We start from the raw sequence: 7,623 nt of genomic DNA, 5'->3' as shown, positions 1-7,623 counted from the left end.
TGCATTAAGACAGTTCCTTTCATTAATTTTCGGTGTACACATGACTCAAAATGGACTTAGGTCCACGGCCAAGCTCAGAGGGAGGGTAAAACTGTCACTCTTTGTATAAAAATGTAATAAAATCTGATGTACACAAATGCAAAAATAGCAAGGCGGAGCTGAATAAACTTAGGCTAAACTCAATAACCATTACTAGTAGCTAGAGCAGCAGTGGACGTAGTCAACACTTCCATTAGTAATTCTGATGCAGTTTGCTCTTGTCTTTTATTTCCCGAACTGTCCGCCTGCTTAGCTGCGAGGTAAAGTGCTCGCTTCCCATGCAAGCGGGGCCGGGTTCGATTCCCGGCCGGGTTGGAGATGTTCTCCTCTCGGGGACTGGGTGTTGTGTTGTCATCATCATCATCATCCTCATCAGCGGCGCACAAGTCGCCCGATCTGGCGTCGACTGAAATAAGACTTGCACTTGGCGGCCCAGCTTTTCCGGATGGGGCCTCCCGGCCAACGATGCCATACGCTCATTTCATTTCCAATTCCGAAACTCTCGAACTTGTGAAGGTACTTTGAAAATATCTGCTCCCATGAGGGCACTGCGTGACATCTTTACACCTCGTGTCATCATTGCTCCGTGAGTCTCATTGATAAATAAAAACTATTTCCTCGTATTTGTTTAAATTGTCACTGGCTCTCTCATATGCTTCCTTATGGAACCTCCTGTCATCGTTAATGTTACTGATTCGGAGTACCTACGTCTAAAATTTGAATTCTCGTGCGTTTTCGCACTTCAGTCACTATGTTCTCAACTAACGAAGTTCAGTAATAAACGCAATGTGGCTTCTTAAAGTAGCACTGGACTGACTTGGTTTGAAACATGTAAGTTGTGTCTGGCTTTAGACCGACACATGAAATTAACTTGTCTCAAGAATATGTAGTTGGTGTTCAAGTGTAAAGTGTATCATGACACTAATCATAATAATATAATAATCAGATTTTCACTATTGGGCTTACTTGTAGTACTGCCCCATGTGATTCATCCTCAGCGTTTGCCGTAGTTAGATCAGTGTGTGTATGTGATTACCTAAGAGACCAGGGTGCTGAGGTCATCGGTCCCTAAACTTACACACTGCTTAAACTAACTTATACTAAGAACAACACACACACCCATACCCGAGGGCTCGAACTCCGGCGGAAGGGGCCGCGCAATCCGTGACATGGCGCCTCTAACCACGCGGCGACTGGGCGCACCAGTTACCTCAGTCTTCCAATGTGAGATTTTACGATACAATAGGGCAGAATATACAGATGCAAAGAGTATCTCCAGTGTCGTGGGACCAGTACTAATCATCAAAAATCTGTAACAGCTTTGGTACTGAGTTTGATCAGTAAAGGTCGATTATGTCTCGAAATACGTTATTCCAGTGTGTTTACGGCGTAGCGCCGTATACCGATCCCGCCTTGGAGGCGGTTAAGTGGGGGATGTGTCTCAGAGCTGGATAGTGGCAGATGGTGACGCGAGACTGGACGCGCACGTTATGTATCAGCCGATAGAGGACAGTATTGCATCGGGGACTGTGATTTAGTTTCGATTGTGCCCACTAGAGTGCACTAAAGTAATAGAATGTTTTTCATAAACTGTTCTAGTATTTTCATAAAGTGTTATTATGTCTTTTTGTGTATGTAAAATGTCATGAACGTGTTTTAGGAGTATGAATGATGCGTGAGTGTGGTTTAAGGTTAATATGAAGATAATTGTTAAACGAGTTACGTAGTGGGATTTAGTGTGGGAACATTTCGAAGAAGTATGGATGTGGACAAATGGGATTTTTGTAGAATAGATTTGTAAAGCAAATTTATGCTAAAAAACTTTATGTATAAACAAAACTTCAGCATATTAGATAATTACGTCGGTAAAAAGTGCAATCGTTAGATTTACTGTATTGTGATTGGCTATTGATGAAAAGTGCGGACTGACGCGTGAGGATGTTGTTTTGCTATTGGCTGTTGAGTAAACAGACCAATGGTAAAGCAATATTCTTCGCGCTCCTTTCTGTGCTAGTAGAGAAGATTAGAGTACTCTAGAGAGGAGTCGGGGCCTATCCATCAAACAGTTAGAACGTGTGTAGTAGTAGTTCCGATGGAAATGATAAGTTGCCGGATCTAGTGTGTTGTAAAGTGACGGCATAATTATTCCGATGGGTGTGTAGAAATTTCGGAATTTTTAAGTGAATTTTGTGACAAGAAAAGACATAAATTCCGCGTGGCGTATTGAGCTGGTCGGTGGCTAAAAACTGTGACTGCATTAGGTACTGACAGACTTTAAATTTGTCGAGCTTTCTCAATCAAACACAATCCGTATTTTTGTAGCTATTACGTTTTCGGGAAATGCAACACCATAAACTTGCTAACGTGAGTGAAAGGGATTGTGAGTGACTGTGTTAAGACTAGCACGGGCTTGGCAGTGATACTTGTTCACCTAAGTTTCAGAATATATTAATTAAGGACAGAATTTCCAACCTTTCATTTCGTGTGAAAACTTTCTCCCGAAACATAGATTTGTGACTTTAACAGCAGCCTGGTTCACGTCGAAGTACAGTAGGTTTCGCTCGGCCACCCCACTGATGATACGCTGAGACAATGTTCACAGGTAGGTGCAGGTTCGTTACAAAGGGACGGAAGGAACCGCGCCGCCGCATGTTGTACTAGTGTTATTTCGTTCAAAAGGTCGATTTAACTTGACGTGGTTGTCTAGCAGGGACTGCGTAATTCCGGCCTTAGGAGGTAGTTCCGCTACGGGCTCAAAGTTTGTAAAACGTCTTCAGTCACAGTTTCTACCAGCAACTTCGGTGTATGTACTGCAACGCGCCTAGGGTAAGCATATTAAGAAGGAATATTGAGTCACTTGCGTGTTAAATTGTGTATAGCTGCGTATATTAGCAAACTTTATAAGGTCGATTGTGATGGGTCGCTAGGGCACTCTGTAGCGTATGGGTCGTGGCGCAGTGTTGCTTATCGGCGCTTGATACGTGCAATCTCAGTGCCGCCGAGTTGCGCAACCGTCCTGGCGGCTGTGGCGGTTTCCCGCTTCGACTCCACAGGCAGCTGTTACGAAGAATATTCACTACTAGTAGGCGGCAATATTCTGTTTTATTAGGCAGTATCAAAACCTACACTGATTCGTGGTACGCGCAGGTGGCGTCCATGGAATTCCTGTTTATGCTAATATAGAAATATTTCAATCAATATTTAGTAATTTTGAATTTGAAGATCAATAGCCTCAGGAATCTCGTATAATGATTACACAAACTCACTTCAGAAAGTTTAGACTTTTCCTAAGAAACTAACACATAAATAACCTATTTCATCTTGGTCTGATAGCAAAAATAGTGAGGGTAGTCCGGAACAGGGATTGTTTGGATTAGAGTTCATCATAACCGTAATTTTACTTGCAATGCTGTTGTGGTTCAAATATTTCATGCCAGGTTCGGATATTTGCTTATCTTCCTCGCAGCGGCCGAATCAATAATATGCATACAGTAGCAGGGCCCTTGTTCGTATATGGACCTCCATTAACCAACTAGGACAGGATGATAAATAAGGCAATCCAAGCCAACAGGAGGTGTCTTAGCAGGGTGGACAAAATTATGTTCAGCCAATAAGTAAATTTACCACAGTATTAGTTCGTGGAAATTAAATGGCTAAGTCATGTTACTTGTATAACCCAATAAAATCTTTTCAAAGAGTCGTGGTTAGTGGACATTATTATTCAAAAGGCTTACGAGAAAGCCACGAAAGAGCATTGAACATTCCAGGAAAGGAGTCATGAATAGTTTATTCGGTATACGACAGTGGTACAGGGTATTAATTTGTCGATCATTACTCTAAATGAGCGATCGATTCATCATCAAATCTTTGCGTTTCACTTTTCTTTTCCATTATTTCCAAAGAAGGACATTACGATGTAACTGTAATAGGAATGAAACCGTGTTTTTCGTATCGGGTGATAGTATTAGGAATGTACGACAGGTTGAGATGGAGGCTACGTTCCAGTTTGCATTCCTCGTAATTGCAAGTGTACGGCTTAGGGCGTGGCCGAACGAAGACGCGGGACGTCCTTTGTGCCGGGATTGGCTAAGTTCCGCGTGACGTTTACATTCTTTATGATGGCCGCCACACGATGGAGAAGGGGAGATCACTAATTCACGCTCCTTGTGATGTATCTATGTGGCGTACATCACAAAATTTATTGTTATTCTCAGTTTATAACTAGACTCTTGCGTCCTAATGGGATAACATTATGGTGTTCTCTAGGTAATCCACGGCTGCAAAGCGCCAACACGTTTCTCCTAATATTCCTTATGGTAGTGTACTACATATCTCGGCACTGGCGAAAGTAAACTTCCTTTGGTTGACTCCGTAGTTCAGAAACAGGTTCACATTACTGCAAAGACATGGATTACAGCGTGTGGAAAATTTCATTAAGACTAATTCCCTCCAAAACAATTCATTAAAAGAGTACAAAATGGTTGCGAATTATGCTACCTACTTCAGAGTCGGTTTTCTAAATAATTTGAACAAATACAGTTACCTTACATAGCATTTGCTGTTTCAGTGAGTGTTCTTCAGTTAATTATAAGTCTTCGTAACTGGCTTTTCTTTTTAGACCTGGCTGTCTGATTATTCAATTAATGAAACACACCAAATGAACAATGAATCCTCTGCAAGCGCATGGTCATTATCTGTGGTCGTGATCGGCTATCTGGTATATTCAAAAGGTCATTGCTTAGCTATGTAGTAGATTGACTGAGACTGGAGGGATAACTGTGTGGCGGTACAGTGTCAAGCTCTCTATATATCAGCAGAAACAATGTGAAACCTCAGTAGAATATCTTCTTCTATGAGTATTATTCAACCATCTCATTATAATGAATTCGTTGAGCGTCACTGTGAATCACATAGAAAGATAAAACTGATAACCTTTCTACTAGAAAGTAATTCATATCCTTTGCATACACACAGACACTTGAGTGAGGCTCGTATAGACCGTAAGTGTTGCTGTGAAGTTAATTATTGGTAAGTATATGAGAGGCACTCCGTAATATTTTAACAGCTAATCCGTTTTGCTTATACTCATCAATTCTAATATTTGGTTGTCACAAAACTGTACTGTGCTCAGTTCAGAATCATTTAGATCGAACGGAAAAAACGTAGTAAAACTTGCTATATCCCATCTTCCTTAGTACGGAGTTTTGCTAAATACAGTCCAGGTCATTCATAGCTTGACAGTTGCCATCCGTTTGACTCGACGGATAATCTTCTCATAGGCCTAATAGTAGCTTCACAGTTTGCCCCCGACTGCTTAGCACAAATTGCCACAGTTGTAATAGCTTCTGCTGTTCGATAGATCATCACTTTAATCGTTTTGTCTTTTAAGACAACTCATTTCATTTTCCACTGCTCTAGCTACTAATCCTTAACGCTATGACTTATTCTGCAACATAGCGCACTTGTGTGTGATAAAGTGGTGCAAGCATCTTCTTCTCTCATTTTGAGGGGTAGCATGCATCTGTTTTGCAATTGAATCTGTTTGTCTGATACATGTTTATATACACGATTCAAATAATAAAACAGACTGGTTCTCCAGATATCGTCCTTCTCGGTTGTGTTATAATATTAATCCCAGCTCAATTCATCTGCCTAGAGGCGAAACCACTGTATTCCTGAGAAAGAATTCCCCCCAAGTGTATTCAGACGCATCTGTGGAAAGAATAAATGGTTTTCCAAAATATGAGTAGATTAATAAAGGTGAACTCGTTAAACCGCCCTTAATTTTTCTCATAGCTATTTCACATACATCTGTCCACTCAAATTCAGTACCCTTTTTAACAACTTCGTCAGTGGCTTGGCTATCAGAGCATAATCCTCCACAAAAGGGCGATAATAATTTTCTAGTCCCAGAAATGATTGCAACTCCGTCTGCACTAACGACAAGTCCCAGCTACTGGACCTGTGACTTACCAAATGAACACTTCCCTATCTTCAAACATAGTTGTGTATTTTGCAACCTACACAAAACACTCCTTAATCTCTCTGCGTGTTCCTCAGTTGTTCTTAAAAAAATTATTATGTCATCTAGAAACACGAGACACATAGTAGGTTTCAAACCTCTCAATAGTAAAAAAAAATGGTTCAAATGGCTCTGAACACTATGGGACAACTTCTGAGGTCATGAGTCCCCTAGAACTTAGAACTACTTAAACCTAACTAACCTAAGGACATCACACACATCCATGCCCGAGGCAGGATTTGAACCTGCGGCCGTAGCAGTCGCGCGGTTCCAGACTGTAGCGCCTAGAACCGATCGGCCACACCGGTCCGCTCTCAATAGTAAGTTTGCGAAACTCTGAAAAGTGGCAGGCGCATTCCTTAGACCAAAAGGCATACAGAGAAACTCATATAGTCCAGTAGCAACCAAGAAAGCAATTCTGCGTTGATCTTGTGATGCAATAGGAATTTGGTGGGTCCGCGAGCGCATGTCAATAGTGGTAAAATACTTACAATTCCCTAATAGGTCCAATGTTCCGTCGATATGGAGTAGATGGTAAGTGGTGAATTTGTTTACCGCTCTCATATTGACATACAGAATATAGGATTTCTCTCCATTAAATGATTTCTTTTGGGATCACGACGACAGGTGATGACCATGCGCTTGCGGAGGGTTGGATTATCCCTGCAGCGAACTGCTGTTGCTTCAACAAATGATTGTAAATGATACGATAATCCATAAGGTTTCTGAGCGATCGGTATAGCATCTCCCGTGGAAATTGTGTGCTGTACAAGGTCGGTTGCTGGAAAATACTGCCGTCCCTCGAGTAACCACGCATATTCCTCCAAAACTGCCTGACTTAGGCAAACGAGCCAATTTCTATCGCAACTTAACAGAAGCGTAATTGCATGAACCTCTGTTACTGGCAGAATTATTCCTCCCACCTTGCTTAAACTGTTCTTCAAATTGAACTTCTGTTTCCATAACCTCTTCCCCAACTACCAACATCGTCCTACGTGGAATCTCGATGTCTCGTTGACCGAAATTGTCAACACAAACTGGTACTCTTTACTTTGTGCCTAAAACTTTCGGTTTGCTTATGCCTCTCTTAACACTGATTTTCAACCAGCGGAGAACGTCGTTCTGGCTGAGCGGATCGACCTGAAAGTCAGATCTCGGCGGTATACGAGTTTTCACGTCAATCCAGAGATTTTTTGCCGTACTTCCTCTGAGTCTGACAGGGGTGGTATCTTTTGACGCTCACGTACGCGGTTCTATTGGAGCTTATGGAAGAGGCCTCGTACCTCCTATTCCTCACAACTGAGACGCGCTTACTGCCAAAACAGTGTGGTGCTTCACTGAACTGAACAGTTTGCATCTTGTAATCTATTAGCGCCTAAAAACGGTGCAGGAAGTCATTCGCTAAAATGATATCAAAATCGCGTCAGTGTCTCCTCACTACTTCCATGTCAAACCCGTATTTTTTTCCGTCGATTTGCAAATCGACAAAGTGAGTTCCAGCCGGTATTATTATCTCCTCGCCTAATCCGCTTATATTACACACACGCCCTTCGTGTTGGGAT

This window comes from Schistocerca piceifrons, chromosome 6, assembly GCF_021461385.2.
Source record: "Schistocerca piceifrons isolate TAMUIC-IGC-003096 chromosome 6, iqSchPice1.1, whole genome shotgun sequence".
Taxonomy (NCBI): Eukaryota; Metazoa; Arthropoda; class Insecta; order Orthoptera; family Acrididae; genus Schistocerca; species Schistocerca piceifrons.
This window is presented reverse-complemented; position numbering follows the sequence as displayed.